We start from the raw sequence: 23,946 nt of genomic DNA, 5'->3' as shown, positions 1-23,946 counted from the left end.
TGTCAAACTAAACCATCCCTCCTTGGTGGTCTAGTGGCTAGGATTCGGCGCTCTCACCGCCGCGTCCCGGGGTCGATTCCTTGTCAGGGAAAGTGAGGTCCTCGGAATATTTTTGCCAAAAACACCAACCTTTCAAAGAAATGATGCACTTTCAGTTCAGCGCATCATTTCTAATACTTGAGCAACAGTGAGTTGTCAAAACAGACAATGGAAATTGATAACAAAGAGTCAGCTATATTCCTTTCTTAGTGAATATTTTTCAGTTAGCTACTTAAAGACTTGTGCTCTTGTACAAAAGTATTTTTTTCATCAGAACCAATTAGACCATATTTGATATCTGAATCATTAATGTCTTCTTTCTTTAGCACCAGAACAATTTATCATGGAGCCAGCGACTCTCAACGTCTAGCTCCTCAAAATAATTTTTTCGTGCCAGTACTATACATCCATCAGGTAAAGCTGCTGTGTGGTGTAATTTAAGACTGCTATGCACAACCATTTTTACTCTCCTTCCTTCTAAAACTGATTCCTAGTAGCCCACTCCCTCACATTCCATTGCTTTGGACTTCATTCAGGAAACTTCCTTTTCTTTCATGGAGTGTCAAACTAAACCATCCCTCCCTGGTGGTCTAGTGGCTAGGATTCAGCGCTCTCACCGCCGCGGCCCGGCTTTGATTCCCGGGCAGGGAAAGTGAGGTCCTCGGAATATGTTTGCCAAAAACACCAACCTTTCAAAGAAATGATGCACTTTCAGTTCAGCGCATCATTTCTAATACTTGAGCAACAGTGAGATGTCAAAACAGACAATGGAAATTGATAACAAAGAGTCAGCTATCTTCCTTTCTTAGTGAATATTTTTCAGTTACCTACTAAAAGACTTGTGCTCTTGTACAAAAGTATTTTTTTCATCAGAACCAATTAGACCATATTTGATATCTGAATCATTAAGGTCTTCTTTCTTTAGCACCGGAACAATTTATCATGGAGCCAGGGACACTCAACGTCTAGCTCCTCAAAATAATTTTTTCGTGCCAGTACTATACATCCATCAGGTAAAGCTGCTGTGTGGTGTAATTTAAGACTGCTATGCACAACCATTTTTGCTCTCCTTCCTTCTAAAACTGATTCCTAGTAGCCCACTCCCTCACATTCCATTGCTTTGGACTTCATTCAGGAAACTTCCTTTTCTTTCATGGAGTGTCAAACTAAACCTTCCCTCCCTGGTGGTCTAGTGGCTAGGATTCGGCGCTCTCACCGCTGCGGCCCGGGTTCGATTCCCGGTCAGGGAAAGTGAGGTCCTCCGAATATTTTTGCCAAAAACACCAACCTTTCAAAGAAATGATGCGCTTACAGTTCAGCGCATCATTACTAATACTTGAGCAACAGTGAGTTGTCAAAACAGACAACAGAAATTGATAACAAAGAGTCAGCTATCTTCCTTTCTTAGTGAATATTTTTCAGTTAGCTACTAAAAGACTTGTGCTCTTGTACAAAAGTATTTTTTTCATCAGAACCAATTAGACCATATTTGATATCTGAATCATTTAGGTCTTCTTTCTTTAGCACCAGAACAATTTATCATGGAGCCAGGGACTCTCAACGTCTAGCTCCTCAAAATAATTTTTTCGTGCCAGTACTATACATCCATCAGGTAAAGCTGCTGTGTGGTGTAATTTTAGACTGCTAGGATTCGGCGCTCTCACCGCTGCGGCCCGGGTTCGATTCCCGGTCAGGGAAAGTGAGGTCCTCGGAATATTTTTGCCAAAAACACCAACCTTTCAAAGAAATGATGCGCTTACAGTTCAGCGCATCATTACTAATACTTGAGCAACAGTGAGTTGTCAAAACAGACAACGGAAATTGATAACGAAGAGTCAGCTATCTTCCTTTCTTAGTGAATATTTTTCAGTTAGCTACTAAAAGACTTGTGCTTTTGTACAAAAGTATTTTTTTCATCAGAACCAATTAGACCATATTTGATATCTGAATCATTAAGGTCTTCTTTCTTTAGCACCAGAACAATTTATCATGGAGCCAGGGACTCTCAACGTCTAGCTCCTCAAAATAATTTTTTTGTGCCAGTACTATACATCCATCAGGTAAAGCTGCTGTCTGGTGTAATTTAAGACTGCTATGCACAACCATTTTTACTCTCCTTCCTTCTAAAACTGATTCCTAGTAGCCCACTCCCTCACATTCCTTTGCTTTGGACTTCATTCAGGAAACTTCCTTTTCTTTCATTGAGTGTCAAACTAAACCATCCCTCCCTGATGGTCTAGTGGCTAGGATTCGGCGCTCTCACCGCCGCGGCCCGGGTTCAATTCCTGGTCAGGGAAAGTGAGGTCCTCGGAGTATTTTTGCCCAAAACACCAACCTTTCAAAGAAATGATGCACTTTCAGTTCAGCGCATCATTTCTAATACTTGAGCAACAGTGAGATGTCAAAACAGACAATGGAAATTGATAACAAAGAGTCAGCTATCTTCCTTTCTTAGTGAATATTTTTCAGTTACCTACTAAAAGACTTGTGCTCTTGTACAAAAGTATTTTTTTCATCAGAACCAATTAGACCATATTTGATATCTGAATCATTAAGGTCTTCTTTCTTTAGCACCGGAACAATTTATCATGGAGCCAGGGACACTCAACGTCTAGCTCCTCAAAATAATTTTTTCGTGCCAGTACTATACATCCATCAGGTAAAGCTGCTGTGTGGTGTAATTTAAGACTGCTATGCACAACCATTTTTGCTCTCCTTCCTTCTAAAACTGATTCCTAGTAGCCCACTCCCTCACATTCCATTGCTTTGGACTTCATTCAGGAAACTTCCTTTTCTTTCATGGAGTGTCAAACTAAACCTTCCCTCCCTGGTGGTCTAGTGGCTAGGATTCGGCGCTCTCACCGCTGCGGCCCGGGTTCGATTCCCGGTCAGGGAAAGTGAGGTCCTCCGAATATTTTTGCCAAAAACACCAACCTTTCAAAGAAATGATGCGCTTACAGTTCAGCGCATCATTACTAATACTTGAGCAACAGTGAGTTGTCAAAACAGACAACAGAAATTGATAACAAAGAGTCAGCTATCTTCCTTTCTTAGTGAATATTTTTCAGTTAGCTACTAAAAGACTTGTGCTCTTGTACAAAAGTATTTTTTTCATCAGAACCAATTAGACCATATTTGATATCTGAATCATTTAGGTCTTCTTTCTTTAGCACCAGAACAATTTATCATGGAGCCAGGGACTCTCAACGTCTAGCTCCTCAAAATAATTTTTTCGTGCCAGTACTATACATCCATCAGGTAAAGCTGCTGTGTGGTGTACTTTAAGACTGCTAGGATTCGGCGCTCTCACCGCTGCGGCCCGGGTTCGATTCCCGGTCAGGGAAAGTGAGGTCCTCGGAGTATTTTTGCCCAAAACACCAACCTTTCAAAGAAATGATGCACTTTCAGTTCAGCGCATCATTTCTAATACTTGAGCAACAGTGAGATGTCAAAACAGACAATGGAAATTGATAACAAAGAGTCAGCTATCTTCCTTTCTTAGTGAATATTTTTCAGTTACCTACTAAAAGACTTGTGCTCTTGTACAAAAGTATTTTTTTCATCAGAACCAATTAGACCATATTTGATATCTGAATCATTAAGGTCTTCTTTCTTTAGCACCGGAACAATTTATCATGGAGCCAGGGACACTCAACGTCTAGCTCCTCAAAATAATTTTTTCGTGCCAGTACTATACATCCATCAGGTAAAGCTGCTGTGTGGTGTAATTTAAGACTGCTATGCACAACCATTTTTGCTCTCCTTCCTTCTAAAACTGATTCCTAGTAGCCCACTCCCTCACATTCCATTGCTTTGGACTTCATTCAGGAAACTTCCTTTTCTTTCATGGAGTGTCAAACTAAACCTTCCCTCCCTGGTGGTCTAGTGGCTAGGATTCGGCGCTCTCACCGCTGCGGCCCGGCTTTGATTCCCGGGCAGGGAAAGTGAGGTCCTCGGAATATGTTTGCCAAAAACACCAACCTTTCAAAGAAATGATGCACTTTCAGTTCAGCGCATCATTTCTAATACTTGAGCAACAGTGAGTTGTCAAAACAGACAATGGAAATTGATAACAAAGAGTCAGCTATCTTCCTTTCTTAGTGAATATTTTTCAGTTAGCTACTAAAAGACTTGTGCTCTTGTACAAAAGTATTTTTTTCATCAGAACCAATTAGACCATATTTGATATCTGAATCATTAAGGTCTTCTTTCTTTAGCACCGGAACAATTTATCATGGAGCCAGGGACACTCAACGTCTAGCTCCTCAAAATAATTTTTTCGTGCCAGTACTATACATCCATCAGGTAAAGCTGCTGTGTGGTGTAATTTAAGACTGCTATGCACAACCATTTTTACTCTCCTTCCTTCTAAAACTGATTCCTAGTAGCCCACTCCCTCACATTCCATTGCTTTGGACTTCATTCAGGAAACTTCCTTTTCTTTCATGGAGTGTCAAACTAAACCATCCCTCCCTGGTGGTCTAGTGGCTAGGATTCGGCACTCTCACCGCCGCGGCCCGGGTTTGATTCCTAGTCAGGGAAAGTGAGGTCCTCGGAATATTTTTGCCAAAAACACCAACCTTTCAAAGAAATGATGCGCTGAACTGAAAGTGCATCATTTCTTTGGCACTTTCAGTTCAGCGCATCATTTCTAATACTTGATCAACAGTGAGTTGTCAAAACAGACAATGGAAATTGATAACAAAGAGTCAGCTATCTTCCTTTCTTAGTGAATATTTTTCAGTTACCTACTAAAAGACTTGTGCTCTTGTACAAAAGTATTTTTTTCATCAGAACCAATTAGACCATATTTGATATCTGAATCATTAAGGTCTTCTTTCTTTAGCACCGGAACAATTTATCATGGAGCCAGGGACACTCAACGTCTAGCTCCTCAAAATAATTTTTTCGTGCCAGTACTATACATCCATCAGGTAAAGCTGCTGTGTGGTGTAATTTAAGACTGCTATGCACAACCATTTTTGCTCTCCTTCCTTCTAAAACTGATTCCTAGTAGCCCACTCCCTCACATTCCATTGCTTTGGACTTCATTCAGGAAACTTCCTTTTCTTTCATGGAGTGTCAAACTAAACCTTCCCTCCCTGGTGGTCTAGTGGCTAGGATTCGGCGCTCTCACCGCCGCGTCCCGGGTTTGATTCCTAGTCAGGGAAAGTGAGGTCCTCGGAATATTTTTGCCAAAAACACCAACCTTTCAAAGAAATGATGCACTTTCAGTTCAGCGCATCATTTCTAATACTTGATCAACAGTGAGTTGTCAAAACAGACAATGGAAATTGATAACAAAGAGTCAGCTATCTTCCTTTCTTAGTGAATATTTTTCAGTTAGCTACTAAAAGACTTGTGCTCTTGTACAAAGGTATTTTTTTCATCAGAACCAATTAGACCATATTTGATATCTGAATCATTAATGTCTTCTTTCTTTAGCACCAGAACAATTTATCATGGAGCCAGGGACTCTCAACGTCTAGCTCCTCAAAATAATTTTTTCGTGCCAGTACTATACATCCATCAGGTAAATCTGCTGTGTGGTGTAATTTAAGACTGCTATGCACAACCATTTTTACTCTCCTTCCTTCTAAAACTGATTCCTAGTAGCCCACTCCCTCACATTCCATTGCTTTGGACTTCATTCAGGAAACTTCCTTTTCTTTCATGGAGTGTCAAACTAAACCATCCCTCCCTGGTGGTCTAGTGGCTAGGATTCGGCGCTCTCACCGCCGCGTCCCGGGTTCGATTCCTAGTCAGGGAAAGTGAGGTCCTCGGAATATTTTTGCCAAAAACACCAACCTTTCAAAGAAATGATGCGCTGAACTGAAAGTGCATCATTTCTTTGGCACTTTCAGTTCAGCGCATCATTTCTAATACTTGATCAACAGTGAGTTGTCAAAACAGACAATGGAAATTGATAACAAAGAGTCAGCTATCTTCCTTTCTTAGTGAATATTTTTCAGTTACCTACTAAAAGACTTGTGCTCTTGTACAAAAGTATTTTTTTCATCAGAACCAATTAGACCATATTTGATATCTGAATCATTAAGGTCTTCTTTCTTTAGCACCGGAACAATTTATCATGGAGCCAGGGACACTCAACGTCTAGCTCCTCAAAATAATTTTTTCGTGCCAGTACTATACATCCATCAGGTAAAGCTGCTGTGTGGTGTAATTTAAGACTGCTATGCACAACCATTTTTGCTCTCCTTCCTTCTAAAACTGATTCCTAGTAGCCCACTCCCTCACATTCCATTGCTTTGGACTTCATTCAGGAAACTTCCTTTTCTTTCATGGAGTGTCAAACTAAACCTTCCCTCCCTGGTGGTCTAGTGGCTAGGATTCGGCGCTCTCACCGCCGCGGCCCGGGTTCGATTCCCGGTGAGGGAAAGTGAGGTCCTCCGAATATTTTTGCCAAAAACACCAACCTTTCAAAGAAATGATGCGCTTACAGTTCAGCGCATCATTACTAATACTTGAGCAACAGTGAGTTGTCAAAACAGACAACGGAAATTGATAACAAAGAGTCAGCTATCTTCCTTTCTTAGTGAATATTTTTCAGTTAGCTACTAAAAGACTTGTGCTCTTGTACAAAAGTATTTTTTTCATCAGAACCAATTAGACCATATTTGATATCTGAATCATTAATGTCTTCTTTCTTTAGCACCAGAACAATTTATCATGGAGCCAGGGACTCTCAACGTCTAGCTCCTCAAAATAATTTTTTCGTGCCAGTACTATACATCCATCAGGTAAATCTGCTGTGTGGTGTAATTTAAGACTGCTATGCACAACCATTTTTACTCTCCTTCCTTCTAAAACTGATTCCTAGTAGCCCACTCCCTCACATTCCATTGCTTTGGACTTCATTCAGGAAACTTCCTTTTCTTTCATGGAGTGTCAAACTAAACCATCCCTCCCTGGTGGTCTAGTGGCTAGGATTCGGCGCTCTCACCGCCGCGTCCCGGGTTCGATTCCTAGTCAGGGAAAGTGAGGTCCTCGGAATATTTTTGCCAAAATCACCAACCTTTCAAAGAAATGATGCGCTGAACTGAAAGTGCATCATTTCTTTGGCACTTTCAGTTCAGCGCATCATTTCTAATACTTGATCAACAGTGAGTTGTCAAAACAGACAATGGAAATTGATAACAAAGAGTCAGCTATCTTCCTTTCTTAGTGAATATTTTTCAGTTACCTACTAAAAGACTTGTGCTCTTGTACAAAAGTATTTTTTTCATCAGAACCAATTAGACCATATTTGATATCTGAATCATTAAGGTCTTCTTTCTTTAGCACCGGAACAATTTATCATGGAGCCAGGGACACTCAACGTCTAGCTCCTCAAAATAATTTTTTCGTGCCAGTACTATACATCCATCAGGTAAAGCTGCTGTGTGGTGTAATTTAAGACTGCTATGCACAACCATTTTTGCTCTCCTTCCTTCTAAAACTGATTCCTAGTAGCCCACTCCCTCACATTCCATTGCTTTGGACTTCATTCAGGAAACTTCCTTTTCTTTCATGGAGTGTCAAACTAAACCTTCCCTCCCTGGTGGTCTAGTGGCTAGGATTCGGCGCTCTCACCGCCGCGGCCCGGGTTCGATTCCCGGTGAGGGAAAGTGAGGTCCTCCGAATATTTTTGCCAAAAACACCAACCTTTCAAAGAAATGATGCGCTTACAGTTCAGCGCATCATTACTAATACTTGAGCAACAGTGAGTTGTCAAAACAGACAACGGAAATTGATAACAAAGAGTCAGCTATCTTCCTTTCTTAGTAAATATTTTTCAGTTAGCTACTAAAAGACTTGTGCTCTTGTACAAAAGTATTTTTTTCATCAGAACCAATTAGACCATATTTGATATCTGAATCATTAATGTCTTCTTTCTTTAGCACCAGAACAATTTATCATGGAGCCAGGGACTCTCAACGTCTAGCTCCTCAAAATAATTTTTTCGTGCCAGTACTATACATCCATCAGGTAAATCTGCTGTGTGGTGTAATTTAAGACTGCTATGCACAACCATTTTTACTCTCCTTCCTTCTAAAACTGATTCCTAGTAGCCCACTCCCTCACATTCCATTGCTTTGGACTTCATTCAGGAAACTTCCTTTTCTTTCATGGAGTGTCAAACTAAACCATCCCTCCCTGGTGGTCTAGTGGCTAGGATTCGGCGCTCTCACCGCCGCGTCCCGGGTTCGATTCCTAGTCAGGGAAAGTGAGGTCCTCGGAATATTTTTGCCAAAAACACCAACCTTTCAAAGAAATGATGCACTTTCAGTTCAGCGCATCATTTCTAATACTTGAGCAACAGTGAGTTGTCAAAACAGACAATGGAAATTGATAACAAAGAGTCAGCTATCTTCCTTTCTTAGTGAATATTTTTCAGTTACCTACTAAAAGACTTGTGCTCTTGTACAAAAGTATTTTTTTCATCAGAACCAATTAGACCATATTTGATATCTGAATCATTAAGGTCTTCTTTCTTTAGCACCGGAACAATTTATCATGGAGCCAGGGACACTCAACGTCTAGCTCCTCAAAATAATTTTTTCGTGCCAGTACTATACATCCATCAGGTAAAGCTGCTGTGTGGTGTAATTTAAGACTGCTATGCACAACCATTTTTGCTCTCCTTCCTTCTAAAACTGATTCCTAGTAGCCCACTCCCTCACATTCCATTGCTTTGGACTTCATTCAGGAAACTTCCTTTTCTTTCATGGAGTGTCAAACTGAACCTTCCCTCCCTGGTGGTCTAGTGGCTAGGATTCGGCGCTCTCACCGCCGCGGCCCGGGTTCGATTCCCGGTGAGGGAAAGTGAGGTCCTCCGAATATTTTTGCCAAAAACACCAACCTTTCAAAGAAATGATGCACTTTCAGTTCAGCGCATCATTACTAATACTTGAGCAACAGTGAGTTGTCAAAACAGACAATGGAAATTGATAACAAAGAGTCAGCTATCTTCCTTTCTTAGTGAATATTTTTCAGTTACCTACTAAAAGACTTGTGCTCTTGTACAAAAGTATTTTTTTCATCAGAACCAATTAGACCATATTTGATATCTGAATCATTAAGGTCTTCTTTCTTTAGCACCGGAACAATTTATCATGGAGCCAGGGACACTCAACGTCTAGCTCCTCAAAATAATTTTTTCGTGCCAGTACTATACATCCATCAGGTAAAGCTGCTGTGTGGTGTAATTTAAGACTGCTATGCACAACCATTTTTGCTCTCCTTCCTTCTAAAACTGATTCCTAGTAGCCCACTCCCTCACATTCCATTGCTTTGGACTTCATTCAGGAAACTTCCTTTTCTTTCATGGAGTGTCAAACTAAACCTTCCCTCCCTGGTGGTCTAGTGGCTAGGATTCGGCGCTCTCACCGCCGCGGCCCGGGTTCGATTCCCGGTGAGGGAAAGTGAGGTCCTCCGAATATTTTTGCCAAAAACACCAACCTTTCAAAGAAATGATGCGCTTACAGTTCAGCGCATCATTACTAATACTTGAGCAACAGTGAGTTGTCAAAACAGACAACGGAAATTGATAACAAAGAGTCAGCTATCTTCCTTTCTTAGTGAATATTTTTCAGTTAGCTACTAAAAGACTTGTGCTCTTGTACAAAAGTATTTTTTTAATCAGAACCAATTAGACCATATTTGATATCTGAATCATTAATGTCTTCTTTCTTTAGCACCAGAACAATTTATCATGGAGCCAGGGACTCTCAACGTCTAGCTCCTCAAAATAATTTTTTCGTGCCAGTACTATACATCCATCAGGTAAATCTGCTGTGTGGTGTAATTTAAGACTGCTATGCACAACCATTTTTACTCTCATTCCTTCTAAAACTGATTCCTAGTAGCCCACTCCCTCACATTCCATTGCTTTGGACTTCATTCAGGAAACTTCCTTTTCTTTCATGGAGTGTCAAACTAAACCATCCCTCCCTGGTGGTCTAGTGGCTAGGATTCGGCGCTCTCACCGCCGCGTCCCGGGTTCGATTCCTAGTCAGGGAAAGTGAGGTCCTCGGAATATTTTTGCCAAAAACACCAACCTTTCAAAGAAATGATGCACTTTCAGTTCAGCGCATCATTTCTAATACTTGAGCAACAGTGAGTTGTCAAAACAGACAATGGAAATTGATAACAAAGAGTCAGCTATCTTCCTTTCTTAGTGAATATTTTTCAGTTAGCTACTAAAAGACTTGTGCTCTTGTACAAAAGTATTTTTTTCATCAGAACCAATTAGACCATATTTGATATCTGAATCATTAAGGTCTTCTTTCTTTAGCACCGGAACAATTTATCATGGAGCCAGGGACACTCAACGTCTAGCTCCTCAAAATAATTTTTTCGTGCCAGTACTATACATCCATCAGGTAAAGCTGCTGTGTGGTGTAATTTAAGACTGCTATGCACAACCATTTTTGCTCTCCTTCCTTCTAAAACTGATTCCTAGTAGCCCACTCCCTCACATTCCATTGCTTTGGACTTCATTCAGGAAACTTCCTTTTCTTTCATGGAGTGTCAAACTAAACCTTCCCTCCCTGGTGGTCTAGTGGCTAGGATTCGGCGCTCTCACCGCCGCGGCCCGGGTTCGATTCCCGGTGAGGGAAAGTGAGGTCCTCCGAATATTTTTGCCAAAAACACCAACCTTTCAAAGAAATGATGCGCTTACAGTTCAGCGCATCATTACTAATACTTGAGCAACAGTGAGTTGTCAAAACAGACAACGGAAATTGATAACAAAGAGTCAGCTATCTTCCTTTCTTAGTGAATATTTTTCAGTTAGCTACTAAAAGACTTGTGCTCTTGTACAAAGGTATTTTTTTCATCAGAACCAATTAGACCATATTTGATATCTGAATCATTAATGTCTTCTTTCTTTAGCACCAGAACAATTTATCATGGAGCCAGGGACTCTCAACGTCTAGCTCCTCAAAATAATTTTTTCATGCCAGTACTATACATCCATCAGGTAAATCTGCTGTGTGGTGTAATTTAAGACTGCTATGCACAACCATTTTTACTCTCCTTCCTTCTAAAACTGATTCCTAGTAGCCCACTCCCTCACATTCCATTGCTTTGGACTTCATTCAGGAAACTTCCTTTTCTTTCATGGAGTGTCAAACTAAACCATCCCTCCCTGGTGGTCTAGTGGCTAGGATTCGGCGCTCTCACCGCCGCGGCCCGGGTTCGATTTTCGGTCAGGGAAAGTGAGGTCCTCGGAATATTTTTGCCAAAAACACCAACCTTTCAAAGAAATGATGCGCTTACAGTTCAGCGCATCATTACTAATACTTGAGCAACAGTGAGTTGTCAAAACAGACAACGGAAATTGATAACAAAGAGTCAGCTATCTTCCTTTCTTAGTGAATATTTTTCAGTTAGCTACTAAAAGACTTGTGCTCTTGTACAAAAGTATTTTTTTCATCAGAACCAATTAGACCATATTTGATATCTGAATCATTAATGTCTTCTTTCTTTAGCACCAGAACAATTTATCATGGAGCCAGGGACTCTCAACGTCTAGCTCCTCAAAATAATTTTTTCGTGCCAGTACTATACATCCATCAGGTAAAGCTGCTGTGTGGTGTAATTTAAGACTGCTATGCACAACCATTTTTACTCTCCTTCCTTCTAAAACTGATTCCTAGTAGCCCACTCCCTCACATTCCATTGCTTTGGACTTCATTCAGGAAACTTCCTTTTCTTTCATGGAGTGTCAAACTAAACCATCCCTCCCTGGTGGTCTAGTGGCTAGGATTCGGCGCTCTCACCGCCGCGTCCCGGGTTCGATTCCTAGTCAGGGAAAGTGAGGTCCTCGGAATATTTTTGCCAAAAACACCAACCTTTCAAAGAAATGATGCACTTTCAGTTCAGCGCATCATTTCTAATACTTGAGCAACAGTGAGTTGTCAAAACAGACAATGGAAATTGATAACAAAGAGTCAGCTATCTTCCTTTCTTAGTGAATATTTTTCAGTTACCTACTAAAAGACTTGTGCTCTTGTACAAAAGTATTTTTTTCATCAGAACCAATTAGACCATATTTGATATCTGAATCATTAAGGTCTTCTTTCTTTAGCACCAGAACAATTTATCATGGAGCCAGGGACACTCAACGTCTAGCTCCTCAAAATAATTTTTTCGTGCCAGTACTATACATCCATCAGGTAAAGCTGCTGTGTGGTGTAATTTAAGACTGCTATGCACAACCATTTTTGCTCTCCTTCCTTCTAAAACTGATTCCTAGTAGCCCACTCCCTCACATTCCATTGCTTTGGACTTCATTCAGGAAACTTCCTTTTCTTTCATGGAGTGTCAAACTAAACCATCCCTCCCTGGTGGTCTAGTGGCTAGGATTCGGCACTCTCACCGCCGCGTCCCGGGTTTGATTCCTAGTCAGGGAAAGTGAGGTCCTCGGAATATTTTTGCCAAAAACACCAACCTTTCAAAGAAATGATGCACTTTCAGTTCAGCGCATCATTTCTAATACTTGATCAACAGTGAGTTGTCAAAACAGACAATGGAAATTGATAACAAAGAGTCAGCTATCTTCCTTTCTTAGTGAATATTTTTCAGTTACCTACTAAAAGACTTGTGCTCTTGTACAAAAGTATTTTTTTCATCAGAACCAATTAGACCATATTTGATATCTGAATCATTAAGGTCTTCTTTCTTTAGCACCGGAACAATTTATCATGGAGCCAGGGACACTCAACGTCTAGCTCCTCAAAATAATTTTTTCGTGCCAGTACTATACATCCATCAGGTAAAGCTGCTGTGTGGTGTAATTTAAGACTGCTATGCACAACCATTTTTGCTCTCCTTCCTTCTAAAACTGATTCCTAGTAGCCCACTCCCTCACATTCCATTGCTTTGGACTTCATTCAGGAAACTTCCTTTTCTTTCATGGAGTGTCAAACTAAACCTTCCCTCCCTGGTGGTCTAGTGGCTAGGATTCTGCACTCTCACCGCCGCGGCCCGGGTTCGATTCCCGGTGAGGGAAAGTGAGGTCCTCCGAATATTTTTGCCAAAAACACCAACCTTTCAAAGAAATGATGCGCTTACAGTTCAGCGCATCATTACTAATACTTGAGCAACAGTGAGTTGTCAAAACAGACAACGGAAATTGATAACAAAGAGTCAGCTATCTTCCTTTCTTAGTGAATATTTTTCAGTTAGCTACTAAAAGACTTGTGCTCTTGTACAAAAGTATTTTTTTCATCAGAACCAATTAGACCATATTTGATATCTGAATCATTAATGTCTTCTTTCTTTAGCACCAGAACAATTTATCATGGAGCCAGGGACTCTCAACGTCTAGCTCCTCAAAATAATTTTTTCGTGCCAGTACTATACATCCATCAGGTAAATCTGCTGTGTGGTGTAATTTAAGACTGCTATGCACAACCATTTTTACTCTCCTTCCTTCTAAAACTGATTCCTAGTAGCCCACTCCCTCACATTCCATTGCTTTGGACTTCATTCAGGAAACTTCCTTTTCTTTCATGGAGTGTCAAACTAAACCATCCCTCCCTGGTGGTCTAGTGGCTAGGATTCGGCGCTCTCACCGCCACGTCCCGGGTTTGATTCCTAGTCAGGGAAAGTGAGGTCCTCGGAATATTTTTGCCAAAAACACCAACCTTTCAAAGAAATGATGCACTTTCAGTTCAGCGCATCATTTCTAATACTTGAGCAACAGTGAGTTGTCAAAACAGACAATGGAAATTGATAACAAAGAGTCAGCTATCTTCCTTTCTTAGTGAATATTTTTCAGTTACCTACTAAAAGACTTGTGCTCTTGTACAAAAGTATTTTTTTCATCAGAACCAATTAGACCATATTTGATATCTGAATCATTAAGGTCTTCTTTCTTTAGCACCGGAACAATTTATCATGGAGCCAGGGACACTCAACGTCTAGCTCCTCAAAATAATTTTTTCGTGCCAGTACTATACATCCATCAGGTAAAGCTGCTGTGTGGTGTAATTTAAGACTGCTATGCACAACCATTTTTGCTCTCCTTCCTTCTAAAACTGATTCCTAGTAGCCCACTCCCTCACATTCCATTGCTTTGGACTTCATTCAGGAAACTTCCTTTTCTTTCATGGAGTGTCAAACTAAACCTTCCCTCCCTGGTGGTCTAGTGGCTAGGATTCGGCGCTCTCACCGCCGTGGCCCGGGTTCGATTTTCGGTCAGGGAAAGTGAGGTCCTCCGAATATTTTTGCCAAAAACACCAACCTTTCAAAGAAATGATGCGCTTACAGTTCAGCGCATCATTACTAATACTTGAGCAACAGTGAGTTGTCAAAACAGACAACGGAAATTGATAACAAAGAGTCAGCTATCTTCCTTTCTTAGTGAATATTTTTCAGTTAGCTACTAAAAGACTTGTGCTCTTGTACAAAAGTATTTTTTTCATCAGAACCAATTAGACCATATTTGATATCTGAATCATTAATGTCTTCTTTCTTTAGCACCAGAACAATTTATCATGGAGCCAGGGACTCTCAACGTCTAGCTCCTCAAAATAATTTTTTCGTGCCAGTACTATACATCCATCAGGTAAAGCTGCTGTGTGGTGTAATTTAAGACTGCTATGCACAACCATTTATACTCTCCTTCCTTCTAAAACTGATTCCTAGTAGCCCACTCCCTCACATTCCATTGCTTTGGACTTCATTCAGGAAACTTCCTTTTCTTTCATGGAGTGTCAAACTAAACCATCCCTCCCTGGTGGTCTAGTGGCTAGGATTCGGCACTCTCACCGCCGCGTCCCGGGTTTGATTCCTAGTCAGGGAAAGTGAGGTCCTCGCAATATTTTTGCCAAAAACACCAACCTTTCAAAGAAATGATGCACTTTCAGTTCAGCGCATCATTTCTAATACTTGATCAACAGTGAGTTGTCAAAACAGACAATGGAAATTGATAACAAAGAGTCAGCTATCTTCCTTTCTTAGTGAATATTTTTCAGTTACCTACTAAAAGACTTGTGCTCTTGTACAAAAGTATTTTTTTCATCAGAACCAATTAGACCATATTTGATATCTGAATCATTAAGGTCTTCTTTCTTTAGCACCGGAACAATTTATCATGGAGCCAGGGACACTCAACGTCTAGCTCCTCAAAATAATTTTTTCGTGCCAGTACTATACATCCATCAGGTAAAGCTGCTGTGTGGTGTAATTTAAGACTGCTATGCACAACCATTTTTGCTCTCCTTCCTTCTAAAACTGATTCCTAGTAGCCCACTCCCTCACATTCCATTGCTTTGGACTTCATTCAGGAAACTTCCTTTTCTTTCATGGAGTGTCAAACTAAACCTTCCCTCCCTGGTGGTCTAGTGGCTAGGATTCGGCGCTCTCACCGCCGCGGCCCGGGTTCGATTCCCGGTGAGGGAAAGTGAGGTCCTCCGAATATTTTTGCCAAAAACACCAACCTTTCAAAGAAATGATGCGCTTACAGTTCAGCGCATCATTACTAATACTTGAGCAACAGTGAGTTGTCAAAACAGACAACGGAAATTGATAACAAAGAGTCAGCTATCTTCCTTTCTTAGTGAATATTTTTCATTTAGCTACTAAAAGACTTGTGCTCTTGTACAAAAGTATTTTTTTCATCAGAACCAATTAGACCATATTTGATATCTGAATCATTAATGTCTTCTTTCTTTAGCACCAGAACAATTTATCATGGAGCCAGGGACTCTCAACGTCTAGCTCCTCAAAATAATTTTTTCGTGCCAGTACTATACATCCATCAGGTAAATCTGCTGTGTGGTGTAATTTAAGACTGCTATGCACAACCATTTTTACTCTCCTTCCTTCTAAAACTGATTCCTAGTAGCCCACTCCCTCACATTCCATTGCTTTGGACTTCATTCAGGAAACTTCCTTTTCTTTCATGGAGTGTCAAACTAAACCTTCCCTCCCTGGTGGTCTAGTGGCTAGGATTCGGCGCTCTCACCGCCGCGTCCCGGGTTCGATTCCTAGTCAGGGAAAGTGAGGTCCTCGGAATATTTTTGCCAAAAACACCAACCTTTCAAAGAAATGATGCACTTTCAGTTCAGCGCATCATTTCTAATACTTGAGCAACAGTGAGTTGTCAAAACAGACAATGGAAATTGATAACAAAGAGTCAGCTATCTTCCTTTCTTAGTGAATATTTTTCAGTTAGCTACTAAAAGACTTGTGCTCTTGTACAAAAGTATTTTTTTCATCAGAACCAATTAGACCATATTTGATATCTGAATCATTAAGGTCTTCTTTCTTTAGCACCAGAACAATTTATCATGGAGCCAGGGACACTCAACGTCTAGCTCCTCAAAATAATTTTTTCGTGCCAGTACTATACATCCATCAGGTAAAGCTGCTGTGTGGTGTAATTTAAGACTGCTATGCACAACCATTTTTGCTCTCCTTCCTTCTAAAACTGATTCCTAGTAGCCCACTCCCTCACATTCCATTGCTTTGGACTTCATTCAGGAAACTTCCTTTTCTTTCATGGAGTGTCAAACTAAACCATCCCTCCCTGGTGGTCTAGTGGCTAGGATTCGGCACTCTCACCGCCGCGTCCCGGGTTTGATTCCTAGTCAGGGAAAGTGAGGTCCTCGGAATATTTTTGCCAAAAACACCAACCTTTCAAAGAAATGATGCACTTTCAGTTCAGCGCATCATTTCTAATACTTGAGCAACAGTGAGTTGTCAAAACAGACAATGGAAATTGATAACAAAGAGTCAGCTATCTTCCTTTCTTAGTGAATATTTTTCAGTTAGCTACTAAAAGACTTGTGCTCTTGTACAAAAGTATTTTTTTCATCAGAACCAATTAGACCATATTTGATATCTGAATCATTAAGGTCTTCTTTCTTTAGCACCGTAACAATTTATCATGGAGCCAGGGACACTCAACGTCTAGCTCCTCAAAATAATTTTTTCGTGCCAGTACTATACATCCATCAGGTAAAGCTGCTGTGTGGTGTAATTTAAGACTGCTATGCACAACCATTTATACTCTCCTTCCTTCTAAAACTGATTCCTAGTAGCCCACTCCCTCACATTCCATTGCTTTGGACTTCATTCAGGAAACTTCCTTTTCTTTCATGGAGTGTCAAACTAAACCATCCCTCCCTGGTGGTCTAGTGGCTAGGATTCGGCACTCTCACCGCCGCGTCCCGGGTTTGATTCCTAGTCAGGGAAAGTGAGGTCCTCGGAATATTTTTGCCAAAAACACCAACCTTTCAAAGAAATGATGCACTTTCAGTTCAGCGCATCATTTCTAATACTTGATCAACAGTGAGTTGTCAAAACAGACAATGGAAATTGATAACAAAGAGTCAGCTATCTTCCTTTCTTAGTGAATATTTTTCAGTTACCTACTAAAAGACTTGTGCTCTTGTACAAAAGTATTTTTTTCATCAGAACCAATTAGACCATATTTGATATCTGAATCATTAAGGTCTTCTTTCTTTAGCACCGGAACAATTTATCATGGAGCCAGGGACACTCAACGTCTAGCTCCTCAAAATAATTTTTTCGTGCCAGTACTATACATCCATCAGGTAAAGCTGCTGTGTGGTGTAATTTAAGACTGCTATGCACAACCATTTTTGCTCTCCTTCCTTCTAAAACTGATTCCTAGTAGCCCACTCCCTCACATTCCATTGCTTTGGACTTCATTCAGGAAACTTCCTTTTCTTTCATGGAGTGTCAAACTAAACCTTCCCTCCCTGGTGGTCTAGTGGCTAGGATTCGGCGCTCTCACCGCCGCGGCCCGGGTTCGATTCCCGGTGAGGGAAAGTGAGGTCCTCCGAATATTTTTGCCAAAAACACCAACCTTTCAAAGAAATGATGCGCTTACAGTTCAGCGCATCATTACTAATACTTGAGCAACAGTGAGTTGTCAAAACAGACAACGGAAATTGATAACAAAGAGTCAGCTATCTTCCTTTCTTAGTGAATATTTTTCAGTTAGCTACTAAAAGACTTGTGCTCTTGTACAAAGGTATTTTTTTCATCAGAACCAATTAGACCATATTTGATATCTGAATCATTAATGTCTTCTTTCTTTAGCACCAGAACAATTTATCATGGAGCCAGGGACTCTCAACGTCTAGCTCCTCAAAATAATTTTTTCGTGCCAGTACTATACATCCATCAGGTAAATCTGCTGTGTGGTGTAATTTAAGACTGCTATGCACAACCATTTTTACTCTCCTTCCTTCTAAAACTGATTCCTAGTAGCCCACTCCCTCACATTCCATTGCTTTGGACTTCATTCAGGAAACTTCCTTTTCTTTCATGGAGTGTCAAACTAAACCATCCCTCCCTGGTGGTCTAGTGGCTAGGATTCGGCGCTCTCACCGCCGCGGCCCGGGTTCGATTCCCGGTGAGGGAAAGTGAGGTCCTCCGAATATTTTTGCCAAAAACACCAACCTTTCAAAGAAATGATGCGCTTACAGTTCAGCGCATCATTACTAATACTTGAGCAACAGTGAGTTGTCAAAACAGACAACGGAAATTGATAACAAAGAGTCAGCTATCTTCCTTTCTTAGTGAATATTTTTCAGTTAGCTACTAAAAGACTTGTGCTCTTGTACAAAGGTATTTTTTTCATCAGAACCAATTAGACCATATTTGATATCTGAATCATTAATGTCTTCTTTCTTTAGCACCAGAACAATTTATCATGGAGCCAGGGACTCTCAACGTCTAGCTCCTCAAAATAATTTTTTCGTGCCAGTACTATACATCCATCAGGTAAATCTGCTGTGTGGTGTAATTTAAGACTGCTATGCACAACCATTTTTGCTCTCCTTCCTTCTAAAACTGATTCCTAGTAGCCCACTCCCTCACATTCCATTGCTTTGGACTTCATTCAGGAAACTTCCTTTTCTTTCATGGAGTGTCAAACTAAACCTTCCCTCCCTGGTGGTCTAGTGGCTAGGATTCGGCGCTCTCACCACCGCGGCCCGGGTTCGATTCCCGGTGAGGGAAAGTGAGGTCCTCCGAATATTTTTGCCAAAAACACCAACCTTTCAAAGAAATGATGCGCTTACAGTTCAGCGCATCATTACTAATACTTGAGCAACAGTGAGTTGTCAAAACAGACAACGGAAATTGATAACAAAGAGTCAGCTATCTTCCTTTCTTAGTGAATATTTTTCAGTTACCTACTAAAAGACTTGTGCTCTTGTACAAAAGTATTTTTTTCATCAGAACCAATTAGACCATATTTGATATCTGAATCATTAAGGTCTTCTTTCTTTAGCACCGGAACAATTTATCATGGAGCCAGGGACACTCAACGTCTAGCTCCTCAAAATAATTTTTTCGTGCCAGTACTATACATCCATCAGGTAAAGCTGCTGTGTGGTGTAATTTAAGACTGCTATGCACAACCATTTTTGCTCTCCTTCCTTCTAAAACTGATTCCTAGTAGCCCACTCCCTCACATTCCATTGCTTTGGACTTCATTCAGGAAACTTCCTTTTCTTTCATGGAGTGTCAAACTAGACCTTCCCTCCCTGGTGGTCTAGTGGCTAGGATTCGGCGCTCTCACCGCCGCGGCCCGGGTTCGGTTCCCGGTGAGGGAAAGTGAGGTCCTCCGAATATTTTTGCCAAAAACACCAACCTTTCAAAGAAATGATGCGCTTACAGTTCAGCGCATCATTACTAATACTTGAGCAACAGTGAGTTGTCAAAACAGACAACGGAAATTGATAACAAAGAGTCAGCTATCTTCCTTTCTTAGTGAATATTTTTCAGTTAGCTACTAAAAGACTTGTGCTCTTGTACAAAGGTATTTTTTTCATCAGAACCAATTAGACCATATTTGATATCTGAATCATTAATGTCTTCTTTCTTTAGCACCAGAACAATTTATCATGGAGCCAGGGACTCTCAACGTCTAGCTCCTCAAAATAATTTTTCGTGCCAGTACTATACATCCATCAGGTAAATCTGCTGTGTGGTGTAATTTAAGACTGCTATGCACAACCATTTTTACTCTCCTTCCTTCTAAAACTGATTCCTAGTAGCCCACTCCCTCACATTCCATTGCTTTGGACTTCATTCAGGAAACTTCCTTTTCTTTCATGGAGTGTCAAACTAAACCATCCCTCCCTGGTGGTCTAGTGGCTAGGATTCGGCGCTCTCACCGCCGCGGCCCGGGTTCGATTTTCGGTCAGGGAAAGTGAGGTCCTCAGAATATTTTTGCCAAAAACACCAACCTTTCAAAGAAATGATGCGCTTACAGTTCAGCGCATCATTACTAATACTTGAGCAACAGTGAGTTGTCAAAACAGACAATGGAAATTGATAACAAAGAGTCAGCTATCTTCCTTTCTTAGTGAATATTTTTCAGTTAGCTACTAAAAGACTTGTGCTCTTGTACAAAAGTATTTTTTTCATCAGAACCAATTAGACCATATTTGATATCTGAATCATTAATGTCTTCTTTCTTTAGCACCAGAACAATTTATCATGGAGCCAGGGACTCTCAACGTCTAGCTCCTCAAAATAATTTTTTCGTGCCAGTACTATACATCCATCAGGTAAAGCTGCTGTGTGGTGTAATTTAAGACTGCTATGCACAACCATTTTTACTCTCCTTCCTTCTAAAACTGATTCCTAGTAGCCCACTCCCTCACATTCCATTGCTTTGGACTTCATTCAGGAAACTTCCTTTTCTTTCATGGAGTGTCAAACTAAACCATCCCTCCCTGGTGGTCTAGTGGCTAGGATTCGGCGCTCTCACCGCCGCGGCCCGGGTTCGATTTTCGGTCAGGGAAAGTGAGGTCCTCGGAATATTTTTGCCAAAAACACCAACCTTTCAAAGAAATGATGCGCTTACAGTTCAGCGCATCATTACTAATACTTGAGCAACAGTGAGTTGTCAAAACAGACAACGGAAATTGATAACAAAGAGTCAGCTATCTTCCTTTCTTAGTGAATATTTTTCAGTTAGCTACTAAAAGACTTGTGCTCTTGTACAAAAGTATTTTTTTCATCAGAACCAATTAGACCATATTTGATATCTGAATCATTAATGTCTTCTTTCTTTAGCACCAGAACAATTTATCATGGAGCCAGGGACTCTCAACGTCTAGCTTCTCAAAATAATTTTTTTGTGCCAGTACTATACATCCATCAGGTAAAGCTGCTGTGTGGTGTAATTTAAGACAGCTATGCACAACCATTTTTACTCTCCTTCCTTCTAAAACTGATTCCTAGTAGCCCACTCCCTCACATTCCATTGCTTTGGACTTCATTCAGGAAACTTCCTTTTCTTTCATGGAGTGTCAAACTAAACCATCCCTCCCTGGTAGTCTAGTGGTTAGGATTCAGCGCTCTCACCGCAGCTACCCGAGTTCGATTCCCGGTCAGGGAAAGTGAGGTCCTCGGAATATTTTTGCCAAAAACACCAACCTTTCAAAGAAATGATGCACTTTCAGTTCAGAACATCATTTCTAATACTTGAGCAACAGTGAGTTGTCAAAACAGACAATGGAAATTGATAACAAAGAGTCAGCTATCTTCCTTTCTTAGTGAATATTTTTCAGTTAGCTACTAAAAGACTTGTGCTCTTGTACAAAAGTATTTTTTTCATCAGAACCAATTAGACCATATTTGATATCTGAGTCATTAATGTCTTCTTTCTTTAGCACCAGAACAATTTATCATGGAGCCAGGGACTCTCAACGTCTAGCTCCTCAAAATAATTTTTTCGTGCCAGTACTATACATCCATCAGGTAAAGCTGCTGTGTGGTGTAATTTAAGACTGCTATGCACAACCATTTTTACTCTCCTTCATTCTAAAACTGATTCCTAGTAGCCCACTCCCTCACATTCCATTGCTTTGGACTTCATTCAGGAAACTTCCTTTTCTTTCATGGAGTGTCAAACTAAACCTTCACTCCCTGGTGGTCTAGTGGCTAGGATTCGGCGCTCTCACCGCCGCGGCCCGGGTTCGATTCCCGGTCAAGGAAAGTGAGGTCCTCAGAATATTTTGGCCAAAAACTCCAACCTTTCAAAGAAATGATGCACTTTCAGTTCAGCGCATCATTTCTAATACTTGAGCAACAGTGAGTTGTCAAAACAGACAATGGAAATTGATTCAGCTATCTTCCTTTCTTAGTGAATATTTTTCAGTTAGCTACTAAAAGACTTGTGCTCTTGTACAAAAGTATTTTTTTCATCAGAACCAATTAGACCTTATTTGATATCTGAATCATTAATGTCTTCTTTCTTTAGCACCAGAACAATTTATCATGGAGCCAGGGACTCTCAACGTCTAGCTCCTCAAAATAATTTTTTCGTGCCAGTACTATACATCCATCAGGTAAAGCTGCTGTGTGGTGTAATTTAAGACTGCTATGCACAACCATTTTTACTCTCCTTCCTTCTAAAACTGATTCCTAGTAGCCCACTCCCTCACATTCCATTGCTTTGGACTTCATTCAGGAAACTTCCTTTTCTTTCATGGAGTGTCAAACTAAACCATCCCTCCCAGGTGGTCTAGTGGCTAGGATTCGGCGCTCTCACCGCTGCGGCCGGGGTTCGATTCCTGGTCACGGAAAGTGAGGTCCTCGGAATATTTTTGCCAAAAACACCAACCTTTCAAAGAAATGATGCACTTTCAGTTCAGCGTATCATTTCTAATACTTGAGCAACAGTGAGTTGTCAAAACAGACAATGGAAATTGATAACAAAGAGTCAGCTATCTTCCTTTCTTAGTGAATATTTTTCAGTTAGCTACTAAAAGACTTGTGCTCTTGTACAAAAGTATTTTTTTCATCAGAACCAATTAGACCATATTTGATATCTGAATCATTAATGTCTTCTTTCTTTAGCACCAGAACAATTTATCATGGAGCCAGGGACACTCAACGTCTAGCTCCTCAAAATAATTTTTTTGTGCCAGTACTATACATCCATCAGGTAAAGCTGCTGTGTGGTGTAATTTAAGACTGCTATGCACAACCATTTTTACTCTCCTTCCTTCTAAAACTGATTCCTAGTAGCCCACTCCCTCACATTCCATTGCTTTGGACTTCATTCAGGAAACTTCCTTTTCTTTCATGGAGTGTCAAACTAAACCATCCCTCCCTGGTGGTCTAGTGGCTAGGATTTGGCGCTCTCACCGCCGCGGCCCGGGTTCGATTCCCGTTCGGGGAAAGTGAGGTCCTCGGAATATTTTTGCCAAAAACACCAACCTTTCAAAGAAATTATGCACTTTCAGTTCAGCGCATCATTTCTAATACTTGAGCAACAGTGAGTTGTCAAAACAGACAATGGAAATTGATAACAAAGAGTCAGCTATCTTCCTTTCTTAGTGAATATTTTTCAGTTAGCTACTAAAAGACTTGTGCTCTTGTACAAAAGTATTTTTTTCATCAGAACCAATTAGACCATATTTGATATCTGAATCATTAATGTCTTCTTTCTTTAGCACCAGAACAATTTATCATGGAGCCAGGGACTCTCAACGTCTAGCTCCTCAAAATAATTTTTTTGTGCCAGTACTATACATCCATCAGGTAAAGCTGCTGTGTGGTGTAATTTAAGACTGCTATGCACAACCATTTTTACTCTCCTTCCTTCTAAAACTGATTCCTAGTAGCCCACTCCCTCACATTCCATTGCTTTGGACTTCATTCAGGAAACTTCCTTTTCTTTCATGGAGTGTCAAACTAAACCATCCCTCTCTGGTTGTCTAGTGGCTAGGATTCGGCGCTCTCACCGCCGCGGCCCGGGTTCGATTCCCGGTCAGGGAAAGTGAGTTCCTCGGAAAATTTTGGCCAAAAACTCCAACCTTTCAAAGAAATGATGCACTTTCAGTTCAGCGCATCATTTCTAATACTTGAGCAACAGTGAGTTGTCAAAACAGACAA

At 40.7% G+C, this 23,946-nt stretch overlaps 12 non-coding genes across 12 annotated transcripts; all 12 read left to right on the top strand.

Annotated features, from left to right (window-relative positions):
- Positions 1 to 1,217: 1,217 nt before the first annotated feature.
- On the top strand, positions 1,218 to 1,289 carry TRNAE-CUC (transfer RNA glutamic acid (anticodon CUC)). The gene has a single exon. It is a non-coding gene; the product is annotated as a tRNA-Glu (tRNA).
- Positions 1,290 to 2,264: 975 nt separating this feature from the next.
- TRNAE-CUC (transfer RNA glutamic acid (anticodon CUC)) lies at positions 2,265 to 2,336 on the top strand. The gene has a single exon. It is a non-coding gene; the product is annotated as a tRNA-Glu (tRNA).
- A 527-nt stretch (positions 2,337 to 2,863) lies between these two features.
- Positions 2,864 to 2,935, top strand: TRNAE-CUC (transfer RNA glutamic acid (anticodon CUC)). The gene has a single exon. It is a non-coding gene; the product is annotated as a tRNA-Glu (tRNA).
- Positions 2,936 to 6,366: 3,431 nt separating this feature from the next.
- TRNAE-CUC (transfer RNA glutamic acid (anticodon CUC)) lies at positions 6,367 to 6,438 on the top strand. Its single transcript has one exon. It is a non-coding gene; the product is annotated as a tRNA-Glu (tRNA).
- Positions 6,439 to 7,594: 1,156 nt separating this feature from the next.
- TRNAE-CUC (transfer RNA glutamic acid (anticodon CUC)) lies at positions 7,595 to 7,666 on the top strand. The gene has a single exon. It is a non-coding gene; the product is annotated as a tRNA-Glu (tRNA).
- Positions 7,667 to 8,792: 1,126 nt separating this feature from the next.
- Positions 8,793 to 8,864, top strand: TRNAE-CUC (transfer RNA glutamic acid (anticodon CUC)). Its single transcript has one exon. It is a non-coding gene; the product is annotated as a tRNA-Glu (tRNA).
- A 527-nt stretch (positions 8,865 to 9,391) lies between these two features.
- TRNAE-CUC (transfer RNA glutamic acid (anticodon CUC)) lies at positions 9,392 to 9,463 on the top strand. The gene has a single exon. It is a non-coding gene; the product is annotated as a tRNA-Glu (tRNA).
- A 1,126-nt stretch (positions 9,464 to 10,589) lies between these two features.
- Positions 10,590 to 10,661, top strand: TRNAE-CUC (transfer RNA glutamic acid (anticodon CUC)). The gene has a single exon. It is a non-coding gene; the product is annotated as a tRNA-Glu (tRNA).
- Positions 10,662 to 15,381: 4,720 nt separating this feature from the next.
- On the top strand, positions 15,382 to 15,453 carry TRNAE-CUC (transfer RNA glutamic acid (anticodon CUC)). The gene has a single exon. It is a non-coding gene; the product is annotated as a tRNA-Glu (tRNA).
- Positions 15,454 to 17,777: 2,324 nt separating this feature from the next.
- Positions 17,778 to 17,849, top strand: TRNAE-CUC (transfer RNA glutamic acid (anticodon CUC)). Its single transcript has one exon. It is a non-coding gene; the product is annotated as a tRNA-Glu (tRNA).
- Positions 17,850 to 18,376: 527 nt separating this feature from the next.
- On the top strand, positions 18,377 to 18,448 carry TRNAE-CUC (transfer RNA glutamic acid (anticodon CUC)). The gene has a single exon. It is a non-coding gene; the product is annotated as a tRNA-Glu (tRNA).
- A 3,521-nt stretch (positions 18,449 to 21,969) lies between these two features.
- Positions 21,970 to 22,041, top strand: TRNAE-CUC (transfer RNA glutamic acid (anticodon CUC)). The gene has a single exon. It is a non-coding gene; the product is annotated as a tRNA-Glu (tRNA).
- The last annotated feature ends 1,905 nt before the right edge of the window (positions 22,042 to 23,946 follow it).

This window comes from Taudactylus pleione, unplaced genomic scaffold (genome assembly GCF_031769625.1).
Source record: "Taudactylus pleione unplaced genomic scaffold, aTauple2 ptg000174l, whole genome shotgun sequence".
In the NCBI taxonomy this organism is placed as follows: Eukaryota; Metazoa; Chordata; class Amphibia; order Anura; family Myobatrachidae; genus Taudactylus; species Taudactylus pleione.
This window is presented reverse-complemented; position numbering and strand designations above follow the sequence as displayed.